Source organism: Mobula birostris, chromosome 10 (assembly GCF_030028105.1).
Source record: "Mobula birostris isolate sMobBir1 chromosome 10, sMobBir1.hap1, whole genome shotgun sequence".
Lineage (NCBI taxonomy): Eukaryota > Metazoa > Chordata > Chondrichthyes > Myliobatiformes > Myliobatidae > Mobula > Mobula birostris.
The window spans coordinates 1,683,198-1,695,750 of NC_092379.1; positions in this window are offsets into that span (position 1 = coordinate 1,683,198).

The window sequence follows — 12,553 nt, forward strand, 5'->3', positions numbered from 1 at the left end:
TGCGCAGATCATACCTTATGAGGAAAAGTTGAGCTAATTAGGACTTTTGCTCTTTGGAGTGAAGGAGGATGAAAGATGACTTGTTGCCTCAGGTGATTAGGCATGGACAGAGTGGACAGCTGGCTTCTTTTTCCCAGGGCAGAAATGGCTAATATGAGAGGGCATTATTTTAAGGTAATTGGAGGAAAATATAGAGGAGATATCACAAGTATATTCTTTACAGAGAGCGGTGGGTGCATGAATGCCCTGCCAGGGGTGGTGGTCGAGGCAGATACATTAGGGACATTTAAGACTCTTAGATAGGCAAATGGATGAAAGAAAAATGGGAGACTCTGTGTGACGGAAGGGCTAGATTGATCTCGAAGAAGGTTAAAAATTAACAAAACATTGTTTGCTGAAGGGCCTGTACTATGCTGTTCTATGTTCTGGATGAAAGGAAGATCAGGTTTGGGAAATCAGTAAATCCTTGCTTTAAAGTTTCTAGGAACTCAACAGGTCAGGCAGCATCTATGGAGAGGAATAATATTTGACTTTTTGAGCCAAGACCCTTCATCAAGACATTCATCAAAAGACCTGATGAAGGTTCTTGTCAAAATATGACGACTGTTTATTCATTTCCATAGATGCTGCCAGACCTGCTGAGTTCCTCCATCATCTGCAGAACCTCTTGTGTTTAAGGCACAGTGAGAAGCTTTTGTTACCATGTCACCCAGATAGGTCATTCCAAACGTAAGCACACTGAGGTTAGTACTAGAGAAAGGCAGAAACAGAATGAAGAATAAAGTGCTACCGTTACAGAGAGAGTGCAGTGCATGCGGGAGATCATAGTCATAGTCATAGTCATACTTCATTGATCCCGGGGGAAACTGGTTTTCGTTACAGTTGCACCATAAATAATAAATAGTAATAAAACCATAAATAGTTAAATAGCAATATGTAAATTATGCCAGGAAATAAGTCCAGGACCAGCCTATCGGCTCAGGGTGTCTGACCCTCCAAGGGAGGAGTTGTAAAGTTTGATGGCCACAGGCAGGAATGACTTCCTATGATGCTCTGTGTTGCATCTCGGTGGAATGAGTCTCTGGCTGAATGTACTCCTGTGCCCACCCAGTACATTATGTAGTGGATGGGAGATATTGACCAAGATGGCATGCAACTTAAAAAGCATCCTCTTTTCAGACACCACCATGAGAGAGTCCAGTTCCATCCCCACAACATCACTGGCCTTACGAATGAGTTTGTTGATTCTGTTGGTGTCAGCTACCCTCAGCCTGCTGCCCCAGCACTGGCCACCACAGGCTCGTAGAACATCCTCAGCATCGTCCGGCAGATATTAAAGGACCTCAGTCTCCTCAGGAAATAGAGACGGCTCTGACCCTTCTTGTAGACAGGCGATAAGGTGCAACAGTAGATTGTGAGATTAAGAGTTCATCTTTATTGTACAAGGTGTCTGTCCAAAAGCCTTATGACAGTGGGATAGAAGCTGTCTTAGAGCCTGGTGGTATGTACTTTCTGGCTTTTGTGTCTCTGCCCAGTGGATGGGGGGAGAAGAGAGAATCACCAGCGTGGGAGTGAGAGAAGAGAGAATGGCCAGGATTGGGGAGGGGAGAAGAAAGAAAGATCAGGGTAGTGGGGAGGAGAGAGAGAAAATAATAAAGGTGGGGGGGCAGAAGAGAGAATGATAAGGGTGGGAAGGCGGGGAGAGAAGAGAAAGTGACCAGGACGGGAGGGGTATTTGATCATTGGCTACTTTTCCAATGGATGGATCTCAATGAGGACTCTTTGCAAGGTAACTTTGTGGAAAGTGAAGCAAAGATTTCAAATCTGCCAAACCCACTCACTGCTTTGTCTGTAAAACAACCCTGAAAATCCAACACTAAATTTATTTTCAGTGTCATGCTTTTCTGTATTAATTTTCACCTTAAAATACTTTGAAAAATCCAAGGGATATGGGAGTAATGACTCAGCGTCTGATAAAGTTGTACAAAATGATTCACATAGATCGTGTAAGCCACAAAGTCCAGAAAAGCATACCACATTAAAACATAGGAGCAGAATTAGGCCACTTTTCCCATCGAGTCTGTCTTCACCATTCCATCATGGTTGATTTTAGATCATAAAACCATAAGATACTGGAGCAGAATTAAGCCATTTGGCCCATCGAGTCTGCTCCACTATTTCATCATGGCTGAATCATTTTTCCTCTCAGCCCCAATCTCCTGCCTTCTCCCCATATCCCTTCATGCCTTGATCAATAAAGAATCTATCAACCTCTGCCTTAAATATATGTGAAGACTTGGCCTCCACAGCTGCCTGGGACAAAGAATTCAACAGATTCACCACTTTTAGGCTAAGGAAATTCCTCCTCATCTCCGCTGTGTCCTCTGCTCCTAGACTCTCCCACTATTGGAAATATCTTCTCCACATCCACTCTATCAAGGCCTTTCACCATTCAATAGGTTTCATTGAGGTCACCCCTCATTATTCTGAATTCCAGTGAATACAGGCCTAGAGCCATCACACTCTCTTCATATGACAAGCTGTTCAATGCTGGAATCATTTTTGTGAACTTTCTTTTGTACCCTCTCCAGTGTCAGCACATCCTTTCTATGATAAAGGGCCCAAACTTGCTCACAATACTCCAAGTGATACCTCACCAGTGCTTTATAAAGCTTCTACATTACATCATTTTTTAAATATTCTAGTCCTCTTGAAATGAACGCTAACATCGCATTGCCTTTACTACCACCGGCTCAACCTTCAAATTAACCTTTAGGGAATCCTGCACAAGGACTCCCAAGTCCCTTTGAGCCTCAGATTTTTGAATTTTCTCTCTACTTAGAAAATATTTCTTCTCCAAAGTGCATGACCATATGCTTCCCAACACTGTATTCCATCTGTCACTTCTTGGCCCACTCTCCTAACCTGTCTAAGTCTTTCAATAGCCTCGCTACTTTCTCAAAACTACCTGTCCTTCCACCTATTTCGTATTGTTCACGGATTTTGCAACAAATCCCTCTACTGCGTCATCCAAGTCGTTGCTATATGGTATAAAAAGAAGCAGTCCCAACACAGACCTCTAGTGGAACACCACTATTCATAGCCAACCAGAAAAGGCTCCCTTTATTCCCACTCATTGTCTCCTTCCAATCAGCCACTGCTTTATCTATGCTAGTATCTTTGACCACAAGACCATAAAATAATAGGAGCAGAATTATGCTATTTGGCCCATCTAGTCTGCTCCATCATTTCATCATGGCTGATTGACTTTTTTGCTCGCACATCTCTCAGCACATCCTTTCTAAGATAAGGGGCCCAAAACTGTTCACAATACTCAGGCGAGGCCTCACCATTGCTTTATAAAGTCTCACCATTACATCCTTTCCTGTAATACCATGGGCTCTTAACTTGTGTGGCACCTTGTCAAAGGCCTTCTGAAAATCCAAGTACCTGTACTTCTAGATTTAGATAGATTTACTTGTTAATCACATGTACATCGAAACAAACAGTGATACCACAAACTCCAGCAGCAACATAGCATGCCCACAATGTTCCTAAACACCGACATGTGCCGTTGATGTTAAACCTGATTCTCACTCGGAGATTCTGCAGATGCCGGAAATCTTAGAGCATACGCACACAAAATGCTGGAGGAACCCAGCAGATCAGGCAGCGTCTGTGGAGAGGAATAAAGGGTCAACGTTCCAGGCTGAGACGCAGCAGGGGAGGGGGGGAAGGAGTATAGGCTGGAATGAGATTGTTAAAGCAAGGTGAAGGTGAAGGAAGATAGGTGGGTGGGGGTTGGGGGGAGGGGGTGATGATGGGAGGTGGTTAGTGGAAGGGTAAAGGGTTGGAGAAGAAGGAATCTGATAGGAGATGAAAATGGACCTTGGCAGAAAGGATAGGTGGAAGGTCACGGGAGGGGGAGGGGGCACAATAGGCAGGTGAGGAGAAGGGAAGGGGTAAGGTGGCAGCCAGAATGGGGAATGAAATAAAGAAGGAAGGGGAAGGAGAAAAAGACCGGAAGTTAAAGAAATCGAAGTGTTAGTAAGATCATTTGATACTGGAGCAGATTTGGGCTATTCAACCCATCGAGTCTGCTCCACCATTCAGTCATGGCTGATTATTTGAATCAGCTCCACTTTCTCACTTTCTGCCTCCTTAACCCCTTACCAATTCAGAACCAATCAATCCCTGCCTTAAACACACCCAGAAACCTGGGCTCCATTGTCCTCTGTGGCAACAAATTCCACAGACTCACCACCCTGTTGACCAGAGAAATTCCTCAAGTCACTTTTAAGGGACATCGCTTTATTCTGAGGCTGAGCTCCTGGATCCTGGACTCTTCTACTAAAGGAAACATCATCTCCACGTCCAAGAGACTTAACAGAATTGAGACAAAATCATCCAGCACAGAGAGGCCATTCAGCCCATTATTCATGCTGGCCATCAAGCACATTGGTACTAATAAGACTGGAAGAAATCGAGCACATTGATACTAATAAGACCGGGAGAAATAGGAACAGAATTAGGTCACTCGGCCCATTAGGTTTGCTCCGCCACTTGATCATGGGCGATTTATCTTCCTTCTCAACCCTATTCTCCCCATAACCTTTAAGACGCTTAATCAACTGACCTGCTGAGTTCCTCCAGCCTTTTGTATGTGTATGTATGTGTGTGTGTGTGTTGCTCAGGATTTCTAGGATCTGCGGAATTCCTTTGTGTTTAAAACTGTGAATTTTCTGAGTGCATGTCCTACCCTTGTTGAAGACAGATTGCCAATCTGTACGCTTGCTTCAGTTGTGAGAGATGCTGAAGGAATGCTTTCACAGTCAGAGTTGCTGGAACGCAGGGTGCTTCACCACAGGGACTGAGTGAATCAGGAAACTTTGCACTTTATAAGGGAAAACGGATGAATATTTTAAACACCCTTAGGGAAACTGGGACCAAGGTAATGACACAACTGGAAACCGTCACTGTGTAATACCGTCCTTCACCTCTAGCATAACAGGAGCATTGCTGATGAAAATATTTGATTTACGTAGTTGATAATGTAAGTTACTACATGAATTTTTTATTCTCTCTTTGAACCTGCAATCTATGGTCTTAAAATACTCAGTTCTGGAGAGCAGTTGTCTTGATGAAAGAACATTCTAACTACTGTTTACAGCCAGATCAAGAACTAACCGAGAGTTTTCCACCAGATCGGCCTTCCTGAGAATTTAATCTGTTGGTCATTATCTCTAGAACTTTAATTACAACTCATTGATCATGATAAGTAGTGCTAGAATATTGCGCCTTCCCATGGGATGGCACTAAAAAAAGTAACCGATTAATATACTTGTTACTTCAAAGAACTGTTTTACAATTACAGGAGAACTGCCCTAGGCAGAAGGGCATCTATTATTTACACTGTCCCAAGAGTTATAGTAAAGTTCTTAATAATGAAAGATCCCTGCCACTGTCTCTCTATTACAGTTTCAAATCTTTGATACCTGTCACACACTTGGCATAAATTCAGTTAATTGTCTTGCAGAGTTGGCTTGGGATTTGGCCCTGGTCTGGGCTGGGCTCAGCCAGGATAGACGTTGGTCCTGTTCAATTGCCCTTAAGTTTCTAGATGGCAGAGAGGTGGACTAGTCACACTTTGAGCTAATGAATGCCTTTCATTCATTTATTCCCTGAAGCTTGCCACCCAACCCACCATCCAGGTGGATATAGCGCCTCCTTTTGCCTCAGTGGAGAATTAGTTATTCACTATGTTCCCTGTGGATGGGACTGGTAATGTCACAATTGTAATGGGGGGACTTCAATATGCAAGGGGATAGGGAAAATCAGGTTGATGTCAGATCGCAAGAGAGGGAATTTGTTGAATGCCTATGAAATGGCTTTTTAGAGCAGCTTGTGCTTGAGTCCACTTCAGGGAAAGGCTATCTTAGATTGGGTGCTGTGTAATAATCCAGATTTTATTAGGGAGCTTAAGGTAAAGGAACCCTTAGGAGACAGTGATCATCATATGATTGAATTCACACTGCAATTTGAGAAGAAGCATAACTCACATGTATTGGTATCACAATGAAATAAAAGATATTACAGAGGCATGAGAGAGGAGCTTGCCCAGGTGGATCGGAGAGGGATACTGGCGGGAATGATGGTAGAGCAGAGGTGGCTGAAGTTTCTGGGAATAGTTCACAAGGTGCAGAATAGATATGTCCCACAGATGAAGTTGCTCTCAAATGGCAAGGGTAGGCTACCGCAGCTGACAAGGGAAGTTAAGGACTGCATAAAAGCCAAGGAAAGGGCATATGCTACCAAAAGTGAGTGGAAAGTTAGATGATTGGGAAGTTTTTAAAATCCAACAAAGGCAACTAAAAAAGCTATAAGAAGGGAAAAGATGAAATATGAGGTCAAACCAGCTAATAATATAAAACAGGATACTAAATGTTCTTTCAGTTATGTAAAGTGTAAAAGGGAGGTGAGAATTGATGTTGGACCACTGGAAAATGATGCTGGTGAGGTAGCATGGGGACAAAGAAATGGCAGATGAACTTAATAAGTACTGTGCATCAGCCTTCACTGTGGAAGACACTAGCAGTGTGCCAGAGGTCCATGAGTGTCAGGGAGCAGGAGTGAGCACCACTGTTATTGTATAGGGTTCCTCTTGTCCTCACCTACCACTCCACCAGCCTCCGCATCCAGTATATAATACTCTGCAACTTCCACCATCTCTAATGGGATCCCACCAGCAAGCACGTCTTTCCATCTCCCCCCCCCCCAACTTTCTGCTTTCCGCAGGGTTCGCTCCCTACACGACTCCCTTGTCCATTCATCCCTCCTCACTGATCTCCCCCTCCTGGCACTTATCCTTGCAAACAGAACAAATGCTACACCTGCCCTTATACCTCCTCCCTCATTACCATCCAGGGCCTTAAACAATCCTTCCAGGTGAGGCAACACTTCACCTGTGAGTCTATTGGGGTTATATACTGTGTCCGGTGCTCCCTGTGTGGCCTCCTTTATATTGATTAGACCCGACATAGATTGGGAGCACGTGTGGGCACATGGCCAAGTGGTTAAGGCATTCAACTAGCTACCTGAAAGTCGTGAATTCGAGCCCCAACGTGTTGTGTCCTTGAGCAAGGCACTTAATCACACATTGCTCTGTGACGACACCGGTGCCAAGCTGTATGGGTCCTAATGCCCTTCCCTTGGACAACATTGGTGTTGTGGAGAGGGGAGACTTGCAGCATGGGCAACTGCTGGTCTTCCATACAACCTTGCCCAGGCCTGCACCCTGGAGAGTGAAGACTTTCCAGGCACAGATCCATGGTCTCGCAAGACTAACGGATGCCTAAAAAGATTGGGAGACTTCTTTGCCGAGCACCTACATTCTGTTTGCCAGAATAAGTAGGATCTTCCAGTGGCCACCCATTTTAATTCCACTTCTCATTCCCATTCCCATATATCTATCCATGGCCTCCTCCACTCTCGTGATGAGGCTACACTGAGGTTGAAGGAACAACACACTTTATATTTTGTCTGGGTAGCCCCCCGACCTAATGGCATGAACACATGTGGAGTGGCAGCTTTGGGCCTGTACTCACTGGAATTTAGAAGAATGCAGGAGGATCTCATTGAAACCTACGGAATGTTGAAAGGACTAGATAAGGTGGATGTGGAGAGGATGTTTCCTATGGTGGGGTGTCCAGAACTAGAGGGCACAGTCTCAAAATTGAGGGGTGACACTTTAGAACAGAAGTAAGTAGGAATTGTTTCAGCCAGCGAGTAGTGAATCTGTGGAATGCTCTTCCACAGGTAGCTGTGGAAGCCAAGATCATGGGTATATTTAAAGCGGAATTGATAGTTTCCTGATTAGTCAGGGCATCAAAGGTTATGGTGAGAAGGCAGGTGTATGAGGTTGAGTGGGACCCGGGATCAACCACGACAGAATGGCCTAATTCTGCTCATATGTCTTATGGTCTTATGGACTGAGAGCTGCGGCCAGGTGAGCCTGGTTTGATCCTGTCCTCAGGGACTGTCTGAGATCCCTTTGTGTCTGCCGGGGTTCCCACATTCCAAAGGTGCATGGGGTTGGTGGGTTAATTGGCCATTGTAAGTGTGGAGAACCTGGTGGGAAGGACAAGGAGTTGATGGCAATACAAGGAGCAAAAATTGGGATTGGTATAGGACTGATGTAAGTAGGTGGTTGATGGTCCACAGGAACCTGACCTGATAAAGGGCTTGTCTTATTTATACACTTTATTCTGCTTTATTGTTATTCTACTTCAATACACTGTGTAATGGTTTGATCTGTATGAACAGCATGCAAGAGAAACTTTTCACTGTATCTTGGTACACGTAACAATAATAACCCAATACAAATACCAATTCCAATACCAATACCAATATGACTCCAAGAGTACAGTTCTGCCTTCAATACTATTATTCCAAAGTTTAGATTATAAGGACACGCAGTCCTCTTTTATTGTCATTTAGTAATGCATGCATTAAGAAATGATACAATATTCCTCCAGAATGATATCATAGAAACACAAGACAAACCAAGACTAAAAAAACTGACAAAAACCACATAATTATAACATATAGTTACAACAGTGCAAAGCAATACTGTAATTTGATAAGAACAGACCATGGGCAGGGTTAAAAAGAAGTCTCAAAGTCTCTCGAAAGTCCCATCATCTCACGCAGACGGTAGAAGGGAGAAACTCTCTTCCTGCCATGAGCTTCCAGCGCCGCAAACTTGCCGATGCAGCATCCGACCACAGCCGACTCTTGACTCCGTCCGAAAACTTTGAGCCTCCGACCATCCCTCCGACACTGAGCGCCGAGCACCATCTCTGCCGAGCGCTTCGACCCCGGCCCCGGCAACAGGCGATACGCAAAGCTGAGGATTCGGGGCCTTCCCCTCTGGAGATTCTCGATTGCACAGTAGCAGCGGCAGCAAAGCAGGCATTTCAGAAGTTTCACCAGATGTTCCTCCGTGCTTCTCACGTCTCTCTCCATCAAATCAGGATTGAGCACGGCCGCTATTTAACAAATACGATATCATTCAGAGCGGCCGCGCGTGCTGCGTCGCGCCGCCATCTTCTCCTCCCCTCCTTACCTTGCAGTTCACAGTTCAAGGTAAATTTATTATCAAAGTACATATATGTCACCATCTACAACCCTGAGATTAAATTTCTTGCAGGCATACTCAATAAATCTAATAACCATAATAGAATCAATGAAAGACCACTCCAACTTGGGTGTTCAACCTGCAAAAGACAACAAACTGTGCAAATACAGGAAGAAAGAAATAATAATGATAATAAATAAACAGGCAATTAATATCAGGAACATAATTTGAAGCATGAAAGTGAGTCCATAGGCTTTTGGAACATTTCAGTGATTGGGCAAGTGAAGTTGAGTGAAGTTATCCTCTTTGGTTCAAGAACCTGACTGTTAATGGGCAATAACCGTTCCTGAAGCTGCTTGTGTGAGACCTGAGGCTCTAGTACTTTCTTCCTTCTTCCCTCTCCCTCATGGCAGCAGCGAGACGACAGCATGTACAAACTTAAATCGCCATCTGCATCTGCTATAGAAGGCAAGAGAGTGACTAGACTTCATTAGGAGTTCGAAGGACCTCCATCACCCAGGGCATGCCCTTTTCTCACTGTTACCGTTGGGAAGGAGGTACAGAAGCCTGAAGGCTCACACTCAGCGATTCAGGAACAGCTTCTTCCCCTCTGCCGTCCGATTCCTAAATGGACATTGAACCTGTGAACACTACCTCACCTTTTTACTATATATTATTTCTGTTTTTGTATGATTTTTAATCTATTCAATACACATATACTGTAATTGGTTTACTTACTTTTTTCTTCTATATTATGTATTGCGTTGAACTGCTGCTGCTAAGTTAACAAATTTCACGTCACGTGCCGGTGATAATAAACCTGATTTTGATTCTGATTTGTCAGATTATTGTACAATTCACTGAAAGTACTTTTTATCCGCAGTATAATCCTGTGTTAGGGAATAACACAGAGAGCTTGTTGTAAGAACATGTCTTATATGAAAGCAGGTTATTAGTGAAGAGAGCAAGTCATCAAGATTAAGGTCAGTCAAATAACTTTGCACGTCCTATCTGATTTTTGGAATTGCTTTTGGAGAATAACACAAGGTTGAAGACAGGCATAGAAATGGCTTTGAATTTTCTCCCATCTCCAGATCTTCCATATCTCCACATTATCTCAGGATTTCACAAAGTGCTTTGCAGACAATTGACTCCGATTATTCATCCATCCCATTGTTCGGACTTCTGACTTCTGGGGTCCTTCTGACATATTAAACTCAACCCAATACATCACAGGCACTGCCTCCCCCACCACTGGTAGTATCTACAGGAGGTGCTGTCTCAAAAAGGCAACATCCATCATCAAAGCTCCCCACCAAAGTCCGGACCATGCTGTCTTCTCGCAGCTACCATTGGGCAGAAGGTATAGAAGCCTAAAGACACACACCACCAGGTTCAGGAACAGCTACTACCCCTCAACCACAAAATGCTGGAGGAACTCAGCAGGCCAGGCAGCATCTACGGAGAGGTGTAAAGGATCGACGTTTCAGACTGAGACCTTCACCAGAACTCAATTCAGACCACCATTTCTGATGAAGGGTCTCGGCCCGAAATGTTGACTGTTTATTTTTTTCCATAGATGCTGCCTGATCTGCTGAGTTCCTCCAGCTTTTTGTGTGTCTTGCTTGGAACTCCAACATCTATCTGCAGATTTTCTCCTGCTTGTGATTTCCCTTTAACCATTCGGTTCTTAAAACAAATGGCACAGCTCTAATCATTACCTCTAAGAACACTGCCCTAAAATTGTTTTTTATTGAATAATTTATGTATAATGCATGTGAAAGTTGAGCATCTGATGTTCTATGCCTGTGAGTATGTTTTATTTAATTACACCTGTTAATATATGTACTTGTGCTTGTTACTTCAACATGTTGGGGACCCAGTGCCTGAATTTCCTCCAACACATCAGAACCTTTCCCTCTGACACTGGGTTCACTGCTCCCACACCCCCTCTGTTATATTGCAACCCCAGTCCCCGTTCTTCTCCTTAAAACAATCTCCGCTACTGGGGCATAGGTCACCGACAGCAGATCACCAGAAAAGTTACTCTAGTATGTGTAACATCTAGAGGCACTAAATTAAATGCACAGTGGAGTATTAATGGGATAATATCCAACATTCTGGGCAATCTGCCAGTCCAGCACCATCGGGGTCCCAGATGCACCAGTTTAGTGGAGAATTAATGCATTTTCTAAGTGTAGTCATTGTTACAGCAGAGGCAAGACTGGGCCTATATCACAGCAAAGACTCACCAGGAATGATGTACTAATGGGTAGAAACATAGAAACACAGAAAATAGGTGCAGGAGTAGACCATTTGGCCCTTCGAGCCTGCACCACCATTCAGTATGATCATGGCTGATCATCCAACTCAGAACCCTGCACCTGCCTTCTCTCCATACCCCCCGATCTCTTTAGCCACAAGGGCCATATCTAACTCCCTCTTAAATATAGCCAATGAACTGGCCTCAACTGTTTCCTGTGGCAAAGAATTCCACAGATTCACCACTCTCTGTGTGAAGAAGTTTTTCCTTATCTCGGTCCTAAAAGGCTTTCCCTTTATCCTTAAACTGTGACCCCTCATTCTGGACTTCCCCAACATCGGGAACAATCTTCCTGCATCTAGCCTGCCCAATCCCTTTAGAATTTTATACGTTTCAATCAGATCCCCCCCTCAATCTTCTAAATTCCAGCGAGTATAAGCCTAGCCAATCCATTCTTTCATCATATGAAAGTCCTGCCATCCCAGGGATCAATCTGGTGAACCTTCTTTGTACTCCCTCTATGGCAAGAATGTTTTTAGATTAGGGGACCAAAACTGCACACAATACTCCAGGTGTGGTCTCACCAAGGCCTTGTACAACTGCAGTAGTACCTCCCTGCTCCTGTACTTGAATCCTCTTGCTATGAATGCCAGCATACCATTCACCTTTTTCACTGCCTGCTGTACCTGCATGCCCACTTTCAATGACTGGTGTATAATGACACCCAGGTCTCGTTGCACCTCCCCTTTTCCTAATTGGCCACCATTCAGATAATAATCTGTTTTCCTATTTTTGCCACCAAAGTGGATAACCTCACATTTATCCACATTAAATTGCATCTGTCATGAACTTGCCCACTCACCTAACCTATCCAAGTCACCCTGCATCCTCTTAGCATCCTCCTCACAGCTAACACTGCCAGGGTAGATAGCCAGTGAGGTTTGGATCCAAAAGGAGGTGCAGAAATAAAGATTCCTGGGGGGATCTAATACCTCTATGTTACCCCTGGCACCCAACACTCTGTGTAACAACCCCCCCTCTGACATCTCCTCTAAACGTTCCTCCAATCACTTTTAAAAGGTGTGCTGTGGTATCAGGTGTTGCTGCTCCGGGACAAAAGTGCGGGCTCTCCATTCTGTCTGTGCCTGTGCCTG